This window comes from Camelus dromedarius, chromosome 21 (genome assembly GCF_036321535.1).
Source record: "Camelus dromedarius isolate mCamDro1 chromosome 21, mCamDro1.pat, whole genome shotgun sequence".
NCBI classification, from domain to species: domain Eukaryota; kingdom Metazoa; phylum Chordata; class Mammalia; order Artiodactyla; family Camelidae; genus Camelus; species Camelus dromedarius.
Genome location: NC_087456.1, coordinates 35278850 through 35289223, shown reverse-complemented (window position 1 = coordinate 35289223; position 10374 = coordinate 35278850). Strand labels below are relative to the sequence as shown.

Here is a 10374-nt window from a genome sequence, read left to right as displayed (position 1 = left end):
GAGAGAATTCCTCATTTTACCTGTGACGTCCAGGGGGGTCCGGAGATTTGCCCACAGTCTCCCCTCTAGGAAGCAGACAAACTACAGTTTGAACCCCGCCCCCAAGTTTCATCTTGCCTTCCTCATTTACCCTCCTATTTTCTTTTATTTTTCTCATCTCTTTCCCCAGTCTTTTTACCATGTACTTGTGTAATTTTTAATCTTTAAAAGATAGGATGTTGTGAGGGAGGGTAGAGCTCAGTGGTAGAGCACGTGCTTCGTATGCTTGAAGTCCTGGGTTCAATCCCCAGTCCCTTCATTAAAAATAAATAAATAAATAAACACACCAAATGACCTCTCCCTCAAAAAAAAAAAAAAAAAAAAATAAGAAAAAGAAAGAAAAACAAGCAAACAAGCAAAAAAGAACACTGATAGCATAAAAATGATCTTGTTCTCTATTTGCAAATGTATTTGCAAGTAAAGTAGTGTGAATGCCAGCACTGCTCTTGGGCAGGGAGGCCCAAGGAAAAGCAGGTGTCAGAGGTCATGAATTTAAGAACTCAGCTTTCTTCTTAAAAGGCATTTGCCATGGAAATCTATTTGGGGGTGAGCTTTGGGTATCTTTAAGCAAATACTTGTGCTCTGTTAGTTTGTGATCATGGTGGGATATTTGGTAAAACTAGAGGCCAGGAGGGAAGTGCGTGACATATAGTCTTTCAGAAGGAAGTGAAGTCAATCAAATGTACTCTTAAACAAGCTAAGGAGAGGGGTTGGGAGCCTTAAAGAGACATTTTCAAAAGGGCTTTGCAGATCACAGCTTTGAAGGAAGAGTAAGAAATTGAGAGATTCAATTCCATTTCACACAGGTGGGAAGAAATTCTGCCCAAGGAATCCTGAGATTCTTTAGGAACAAATGAATCAGATTATATGTTTTACTTCATGTGTTAAAACTGAGCATCGTGTCTACAAGGAAGAGTAGAGCCGGGGGTAACAAAGTGTCTGATGGATGCTCTGCAGCCTGGTGTAGAGAGACGGCGCTGGATGAACTCAGACAGGATTCGGGGCTCTCAGCAGAGAGGCAGTGGGGAGCCAGAGGTTCAAGACCCCTGAGAGCAAAGTGTCAGGAGGGAGGAAGGAAAGAAGCAGCCCGTTGGGGGACAGAGCGCAGCCCCCCCTTTGGCAGTGGATGGCATTAAACTGGACATGGAGGCAAGGGTCCGACGAGAGGTGGCCAAGGCAATCTCCTCTACTTGACCCCAAGCAGCTGCAGAAAACCCTCCTAGAAACAGAAGGAGCATTTGTGACACTGGTGTGGCCCCCCCTCGTTGACTCTGAGACAGGGACGGGCATTTTGTAAGGACAGCAGAGACTGGGAAAGGACCAGGATGTGATGTCAGAGTCTCCATGGAGTAAGGAGCATGGTCCTTCTTGAGTGGAGGAAATGGTATGGATCCAAAACCATCTCCAAGTTTCATCAGTAATTTTCAAAGTAACCACAGCTGACTGACTTATAATAGATTTTCTTTTAAGCTGTGATATTTTTAAATTGTAAATAACATTTATTTCAACTCATCCTCTTTCCCAGATTTTTAGTTACGTATCATAAAGGTTACACAAGGATAGAAACAGATTACATGGGATTAACTGCAGAAGAAGGTGTCATCCATCCATTCATTCAACAAACACGGCCATCTCCTAAGACAAGGCAGTCAGTTTTACTGGTATTAGGAAAACAGTGGTGAGTGAAATAAAGACATGCTCCCTGCCCTGTGGAATATATGTTAGTGGAAGACACAGTGATTAACTAGCTAATCACCGTGGCAAGTTCAGCACACAGGAAACACTTGATGTTATGACTGAAGTATCTAATAAGGTATTCAATTAAGTCATGAAGCCAAGGAAGTTTACCTGAAATAAAAAGCAATTTAAATTGGGAGTTGGAGGTTTGCAGACACTATCAACTATTTATAAAATAGATGAACAGTAAGGACCTACTGTGGAGCACAGGCAACGATATTCAATGTCTTTTAAGTAATAAGTTATAATGGAAAAGAATCTGGAAAAGAGTCTATATTTGTACATAACTCTATATATGTAACTGAAATCATTTTTTGTACACCGGAAACTAACACAATACTGTAAATCAACTATAGTTCAGTTAAAAAATTAATTTAAAAAGACTCATTCTCTTGACACAACATTGTAAACTGACTGTAACTCAATAAAAATTTTTTAAAAAATAAAGAGACTCATTCTCTAGTCTGGTATGTTTACAGTTTTTAGCATGTGAGCTCCAGGTTGCTGGTTTCAGTTAGGCACGATCTTAAGGACATCTTTTGGTTGACAATAGAGATATACCAAACTATTTGGAAGGGGTTAGAATCCTGTATTACTTTTTAAAAAATGGAAAACATTATTTCTCATAAAGCATTTTATTTGTGTGAATAAGGCCCACGCACGGGGAGACCTGAGGCCGCCTCGCCCAAGGGATCTTTGCCGCCCAACCCCCCTGCGCGGCCCCTCTTCTGGCAGGAGGGCGGTCATGGAACGCCTGTGCCCAGAGGGTGATTCATGCCGAAGTCCCCTGGGGTAGATTGTCCGGGAGGACCTGGGGCAACGCTGGATGTCTACGTTCCACCTGTTTCTTACAAACCGGTGAACAGAGAGCTTTAAGAGCTGCAAGACTCCGCCCAACTCAAAACATCAGAGCTACCACTTCCGAGAAGAAGAAGGTGTGAGAAAACCTGCCATTTGGACCGCGGAGTTGCACAAAGAACCTCTCAGTGCACGTGTGATTTCTGAGAAGCCAGCTTTCTGCGGGGAGCACGTGGGTCTGTGACTTGGTGAGCCACGTGTGCAAGGGGCCCACACTCAGCTTTCCCCCAGGGTGGGTCTCTGGTTCATCTCTTACTCTGACTTCTGTGCGTTTTCCCCTCTCCAATGTCATTACAATAGGCTGTATTTCAAGCTGTCATTGAGGGCATCCAGCAAAAGAATTAGAACTCTGGCAGCATAGCTAGATTCAAGGGACCTCACGGTCTTGGAAAGGGACCCAGTGGACACACTGGGGATGACCCATGGGAAACAGAAGGTGAAAATCAAATAGATTTCGTTCTAGAGTTTCCTACCTCAGTTTGTGGCATCACCAGCCATCCTGTTGTGAAAATAGAAACCTCAGTGTCATTCTCGAAACTCACTTCCTTCCATCCATTGTTAACTTCTCCCCATGTTACTCCCTCAGCCTATCTTAAAATTGTCAGTTTCTCTCCATCTACACCACCACCATCGCAGTCCAAGTCACTAACATCTCTTGAACAAACAATCAGAATGACCTCCTAGCAGCTCTGCCTGTATCTGCTCCAACATTACTTCTCACTCACCAGCTCACTTTCCACCCTTTATTCAGAGACATCTTTTCTCAGTGAAACTGTATCTTGGGCACCCAATCCCCATCCTGTAGATTGTCCATATAATGTCCTCTCTACTTTAAAAACTCTCCCACATCTGGCAATATTCTTTCAGTCCTACAGGTAGGACCAATCGTCCCTGTCTCTAGAAAGTCCTCCTTTATTTTTCTGATTAGACCAAATGACCTCCCATCGCTCTCCCAGGGTATTTTATCCCCACAGCCACATTGTTTGGGTGATCATTTGATTACTTTCCTTCTCCCACCAAACCGCATGCTCCATGAAGGCTGTTAGGCCAGCCCCTAGGCAGAGGTGACCTCTAGTTAGTTGTTAGATGAATGAACAACCACAGCATCCTTCCTGGTGTTTCTGGGCTGTTCAAAACACTAGCCCTGAGAGGAGGGTTAAGCTTCCCTCCCTTCCTCATATCAAATGGGCAGAAAGCTAGATTTCATTTGAAATACAGAAAATCAACAATGTGACAATTTTGGGGACACCTCAGTTAGGGTCACAAAGATCATATCTTCTCTACAACTTAACGATGGTTCAGCTTAGGACTTTCTGACTTTACGATGGTGTGGGAATGATACACACTCAGTAGACACCACCCTTCAAATCTGGAGGTTTGATCTCTTCCCGGGCTAGCTGCACACTCTGCAATGCTGTCTCCCGATGGCAGGCAGCTGCAGCGAGCTGCGGCACCAAGGCAGCCACGAGGCCACAAGAGCGACGGCTGCCACATTCACAATCATTCTGCACCCAGACCACCATTCTGTCTTTCACTCTCACACGGCACTCAATCAGCTCCATGAGACGCTTCACACTTTACTATAAAATAGGCTTTGTGTTGCCTGACCCTGCCGAGCTGTGGGCTAATGCAGGTGTCTGGGCGCAGTAAAGGTAGGTGAGGCTAAGCTATGATGTTCTCTAGGCCAGATGTATTAAATGCACTTTTGACTTAAGTTACTCTTCTCCATGTGGTGATTCAGGGACCAGGTTTCCATCTGGAGACTTCAAACTCCCTGGCCTTGCTGCTGTCTCAATTTAGCAGCAGAAGAAAAAGGAAGCATGGCTGAGGCGCACACAGTTCTTTCAAGCCTTGGCCTGGAAGTGACACGCATCCGTTTGCCACCCATTCTGTCGACAGTGACGCGTCACGTCGTCAGATCTAGACATGGTTGGGGGGGGGGTGACAGGAAAATGTCCTCTCTGGTCAGACGTTTACTTGCCAGGACAACTCTATACTATGGAAAAGGAAAATGCATAGGCGTTTGGGAGGACAGCTAGACACTTTTGCCGAAATGTGGGTTTGGGTAAGGAAACAAAATGTCCAGGAGAACTTGGAAGTAGAAACATGAGAGGGGAGGGACATTTTGCTATGTGTAGGTACAGTGCATGTGAAAATTAGGAGGGCATTACCCACGCCACCTGGAGTGCAGGCCAGGGAGGGCAAGGACAGACGCCCCGCTGACTACAGGGTAAGATGGTGCGTCATAAAGACATAATGGATGTGTGTGTGTTCATCAGTTTTTTGATGACTATGAGATTTTTTTCAAGCCTTCAAGATATGCCTAGATCTTAAGGATTATCTTCATTTTCTTTCAGACCATTGTCAAGCCTTGGGTTTTAATCTTTACAGGAGAAGAGTAGGGCACAGCATTTGTGACACCTTAGCACCTGTCCAATAAGATTGACATTTTAGTTTTTTATGGATTGCTGACACGTTTAATATGTAAGGGGGTAAATTTTCATGGTAAACAAAGATCACGGTAAACTAAACAATACGACAAAGGCACCAGAGTCGCGAGTGGAGTGGAGTGAAAATGGAAAAAAATCACGCACCTGCACGGTTCAAGATTGCATTGAAAGTACCAGCAGGGAAGCTTCGGTTTTAATCAGTTATGTCGTCTCAAACACTAGTAAAGTAGTAGTCGTCGTGCTAGTAATGGTGGTGGTAGCGGTAGTGGTGGGGGTGATACACAGCAGTGATAACGGTGGTAGTGCTGGTGGTGGGAGTAGCAGTAGTAGTGGTGGTGGTGGGAGTCATGGTGGTGGTGGTGGTGGTGGTGGCGGCAGCAGTAACAGTGGCAGTAGCGATGGTGGCGGTGGGAGTCATGGTGGTGGTGGTGGTGGTGGTGGTGGCGGCAGCAGTAACAGTGGTAGCAGTGGGGGCGGTGGAGGCGGCGCCAGTGGTGGCCGCAGCACCGTTAGTAGCCATCGTGTACCCGTCGCTCACGACGGGCCCCGCACTGTGCTCCCGTGAACGTGAATTTTCTCACGGCGCCAGTAGGAGTCAGGCAGCATGATGCCATCACGCTTTCCGGTGAGCGAACAGGACTGGGTTGGTATTTCATTTCTTCTATAAGAGACAGAACTTCCATGTGGACCCAAGTCCTGACTTTTAGACCCTGAGCCCCACCCAGCCCCCTACATTCTACACTGAGGAGTTTCCACCTGCAAATAAGTGGAATTCTACGTAACTCAAATGGAAACAGAGATGACACAAGATCAAGAACCGTTTTCCGTCGAACGGACTTCCCTGCCTCTCAGAAGTGACCGGCAGCGCAAGCACATTTAGCATAAAAAGCGATGTGTCAGGGCTTTGGGGGCCAGTCTCTTCTATCTGACTTCTGAATTTTGCAGCTCAAGGCTCCGTAATTCCTCCACACTTTCTTCCAACATTATCTCATTCACTCCCACGAATTAAAACACCATAGATCTCCACAGATCTGAATATTCATCCATATTTATCCTCAGCCCAGACCTTGCCTCTGTGGCCCTGTTCCCCACGGCCTACAATGGCTGGGCCCTGGGAGGGCCACAGACAACCAGGTGGACCCTGAACTCCATGTTTGGGGGTCCCCCAAGCCTGCCCTCCTGCCGCCAGCAACACCACCCGCCCAGTTACTCCAGCCAGGTACCTGGAAGTCATCCTCATTCCCATTGGTCTCAAGCTGCCAAGCCCAGTCCAGGAGCAAGTTTCCTCCACTCTGCTTCTAAGATGTGTGTCAGTGGGGTCTCCTCTGCACACCCCCTGCCACCACGTCTGTATGCCATCCCTTCTGTCCTGGAGAGCCAGGACAGCCTCTCACCGGTCTCCACAACAGAGCAAGAGAGTCTTCTCAAACGTAAATAAGCCTGTGTTACATCCTCGCATCAAATCTGCTTAAAGGTTCTGTTTACTATTCAAATAAAGTCCAAACCCCATATGTGAGCCCACAAAGCAGTGTAAGGTCCAGCCCCAGCCTGGTTCTCACATGTAGTCCGGTTAGTAAATGGCAGAACCTCCCTTAGCTCAAAGGTTGTAAAACAACAGGCTTCAGACTGCATTTGCAATTTTTTAACAGACGTGTAGTCTATTTACAATATTGCGTCAGTTTCTGGAGTACAGCATAGTGATTCAGTTATGCTATTTTTTTTTCATGTATTTTTCATTATAGGTTATTACAAGCTATTGAACATAGTTCCCTGTGCTCTATAGTAGGGCCTTGTTTATCTATTTTATAGATAGTAGTTCGTACCTGCAAATCGCAAATTCTTAATTTATCCCCCCTCCCTTTTCCCCTTTGTAACTGTAAGTTTGTCTTCTTGTCTCTGTTTTAAAATAAGTTTGTGTCCATTCTTTGAGATTCCTCATATAAGTGATACCATATAATATTTGTCTTTCTCTCCCTGACCTACTTCTTTCGCTTAATATGACGATCTCTAGGCCCATTCCCATTGCTGCAAATGGCAATATTTCACTCCTTCACAGAGAGAGAGAGACGTCCAGCCCATCCTCACTTGCTCCCGTCCTCACACGTCTGCTATCCCGGCTGAGGCCCCAGGTATGAGGCCAGGTGAGTCTTCCGAGCTGGGCCCTATCCAAGTTCCTGGTCCCTAGAAGGATGAGACATGATAGTAATAAGTTGTTTAAGCCCTAATTTGGGGGACAGTTTGTTAAGCAACCATAGATGATGAAATAACACTTATAACAAAACGGCAATAAAAAAAAATCTACCTTTAATATTTTTGAAAACTCAGCACCTATCACACTAGTCTTAACACTTACAAATGCCCTCTTCCCTTGGACCACCCGAATCAACAAGTTTGATTGTGTTCATCAAAGTAAGTAGTTTCCTTGGTGCCATAGGTACAACTCCATTTTCAAAATGAACAAAGTTTTCATTTAAAAGTCACCTTGGAAGGTCTGAGTTGCGTTTGAATCAGACTGAAGTAAGTGTTCTGATTTTGCCATGAGCACTTAGGCAATGAATGAAGTTCTCCACTTCCCAAATCTGGGTTTAAAGGAACAAAGCGTTTCTTTCATACCCTCCACTAACAGACCTGGGAGTTTGTATCGTCCAGTTGCAGTTCTCTTCCTTCTGGGACCCCGCAGGGTGTGCCCCCCTCCCCGCCCTCAGCCCTGGGGCACTGGGGAAGCTGACAGCCCAGCCCAGCTACATGACTCCGGCCAGAGGCCATTGAGGAGAGGGCGCGTCCTCCTGGCCGCAGAGCCCCGTCAGAGTCAATTTGGCTCAGGCAAAACTTTGGTGTTTCTGAGAAAGAACTCTCACTCTTTTTTTTTTTTCTGGGCTGAAATTTGAAAAAATAAAAAAGGCTGGAGTTTGCACCTTTCTCCTGCTACCATTTACGATTCTAAACCTAAGTCAAAACAGCTGAAATGCAAGCGTGGGGATGGGAACGCAGAGATGTGGCAAACCTCGATACGTTGGTCTGCCCCGTCTTCGGACGTCTAACCCAGCAACACCCCTAAGTGTTTATTCGCCCTCACGTTCGCTCCAAAATTACCTCTTTGCTGAAATCAGATTTGAGTCAAGTCTTGTGACAGCTGCGACAGAAAGCATCCTGAGTCACCGCGGGGGAAAAGGCTTCCTTGCAGAGGACTGTTCCTGCATTTCCTCTTCCACTGATACTTTTAGAATTACATCTAGCATATTCCAGGCACTGGGGACAGGACACACAAACACAAAAATACGTAGGGGCAAAGTCCACAGCCACCAGAGCTCCCTGCCCAGCGGTGGAAACAGACGGACAAACAAATAATTCAAATGCACTGTGATAAAAGTGCCACACACTGCGGCCTGAAGGAGGAAGTTATCCACTATGCCTGAGTGACAGCAGAAGGTGCGGAGACGCGAGCTGGCGGGGGAGGGGCAGCAGGTGACCCGTGCCGCCCGGAGCTTCCCAGCAAAACTCCTGTTTGAAGAACTGCACACGTTTCCATTTCAAAGCATCAGAGTGTGCAGGGGGAGGAATTTGGAGAAACGGGCCCTTTTCAGGTCAGGAAAGGCCTTGGGTGTGACACCAGCAGTTTGGACCTCAGCCTGGTGGCACTGAAGGGTCACCAACGCCTTCCAAGCAGGGGCAGGAGATGCTAACATCTACTTTCGGTAACTCAGTCTGTCAATAGCTTAGGTGATGTCACCCCAATGGGGGCCAGGACCAAGGAAAGGCCATGAGGCTGATGGCAGAAACCAGAAGCCAAAGAAGCTGAAGGTGTCTCTTTAGTACATTTGGGACCGTCCGTAGGAGGGGGTGAGTGAAGACGCTCAGATGGCCCATCCCCATGAACGCATGCGAGTCAGGCCTGTGAGGTGGTTTGGGAGGCGCAGATGCAAGGAGAAGCTGCCCGTTCTGACTCAGTTCTAACAGCTCCTGTTTTGTATAATTTTGAAGTTTTTTTCTTCCTCTCTGCCACCCACTTTCCATTTTCCCTCAAGAATGTACAATTTGATAACTTCCTTTTTAAAAAATTTCATCTTTGTTATGTCACGGGCCTTCTAATAGACCCTTGGTTGCACTTGCTCTCTGTCCCCGGCCCCCCTTCCTGCCCCCCCCCCCCCGCTCTCTTCCTTCCTTCCTTTGTCTTTGCTTCTTTGTTTCTCGCTCGCGGAGCTCAGAGTGTCCGGGACTGCGGGAGTGCAGTTACTGTGTGCGGCCGCGCCGCAGGGGAAGCCAGGAAGGCTCCTGGAGGAGAAGGTCCTTAAACCCCCGCCCTTTCAAGGCCAGGCCCCTCTGCACTGTGTCCGTGTGTCACCCTCCACCCAACACATGGTATAGGAAGTGGCACCTCGGTCTCTAAGATGTAAAACAGCTAACGGGGGGCTCAAGTGTCGCTCCCCACAAACGCCCCGGCTGCTTCTGATGTGGGCGGAAATGAGCTCAGCCTACAGTGCTCTGCTGCTCCCCCAGCCCTACCCCCGCGCCAGGCGGTGCAGCTGCAAAGCGTGTGCTGTGATCCTTGGGAGCCACAGAGCCGTGACTTGTGGGGCTAAGTCAGGAGCCAGCGGAGAACCGGAGGCATGGTGGCCTGAACCATAGGAAGGGGGTCCTGTCTCCCCGTAGGATGCCCTCCCCACCCACAGCGCCTGCTCTGGGAGCAGCGCCTACAGGGAGCTGAGAGCTCTTCCTTTGTGATGCACTGACAGCCTCCACTCTGCTGAGAGCCCGGCTGAGTTGCCAACTCACAGGAAGTCAGCGGTTGGCTCCCCTTTTCACAATACCTGCTCACGCAGCCTGACCTCTCTGACTGCCTGAGAAGCCTCTCTGAGGGGACAGGGCAGCTGGCTCTGTCTCGACCCTGCCCTCCTGTGGACCGATCTCCAGCAGCTGGTGGAGCGGTGCTGGGATCAGGAAGCAGAGGCCGGGCTCCCAGCACAGCTTCCCCCCAGATGATGCCAGCGCCAAGCTCCCAGCCGGGGAGCCGAGTTCAATGCCAGGCAGAACCCCCCAGGTCCTGGCGGAGGCAGGTTAGCAGAAGTGACAACAGATCAAGGCTCATTATGTGTCCAGGCGCAGTGTGGACAGCATCCCCGCCCCCGACACAGACAGGGCTCACCCCCATCTCTGCCCTCAACCAACATGCACCTCCTTCCTCTGGACGGGGTCCTTCTCCATTTAAATAAGAAGGTACGATCTGAGGACACTTCGACTGGGTTGAAGTATCTATTAAGCCCAGAAACAGACGAGTGAGGAGAGAGGGCAC

General features: G+C 48.1%; 1 long non-coding RNA gene across 1 annotated transcript; it reads right to left on the bottom strand.

The window, feature by feature from the left end:
- Window positions 1–5128: 5128 nt before the first annotated feature.
- On the bottom strand, window positions 5129–8452 carry LOC135318767 (uncharacterized). Its single transcript, XR_010377087.1, has 3 exons — window positions 8178–8452; window positions 6308–7265; window positions 5129–5745 (listed from the first exon to the last, which is right to left on the bottom strand). It is a non-coding gene; the product is annotated as an uncharacterized LOC135318767 (long non-coding RNA).
- Between the last annotated feature and the right edge of the window lie 1922 nt (window positions 8453–10374).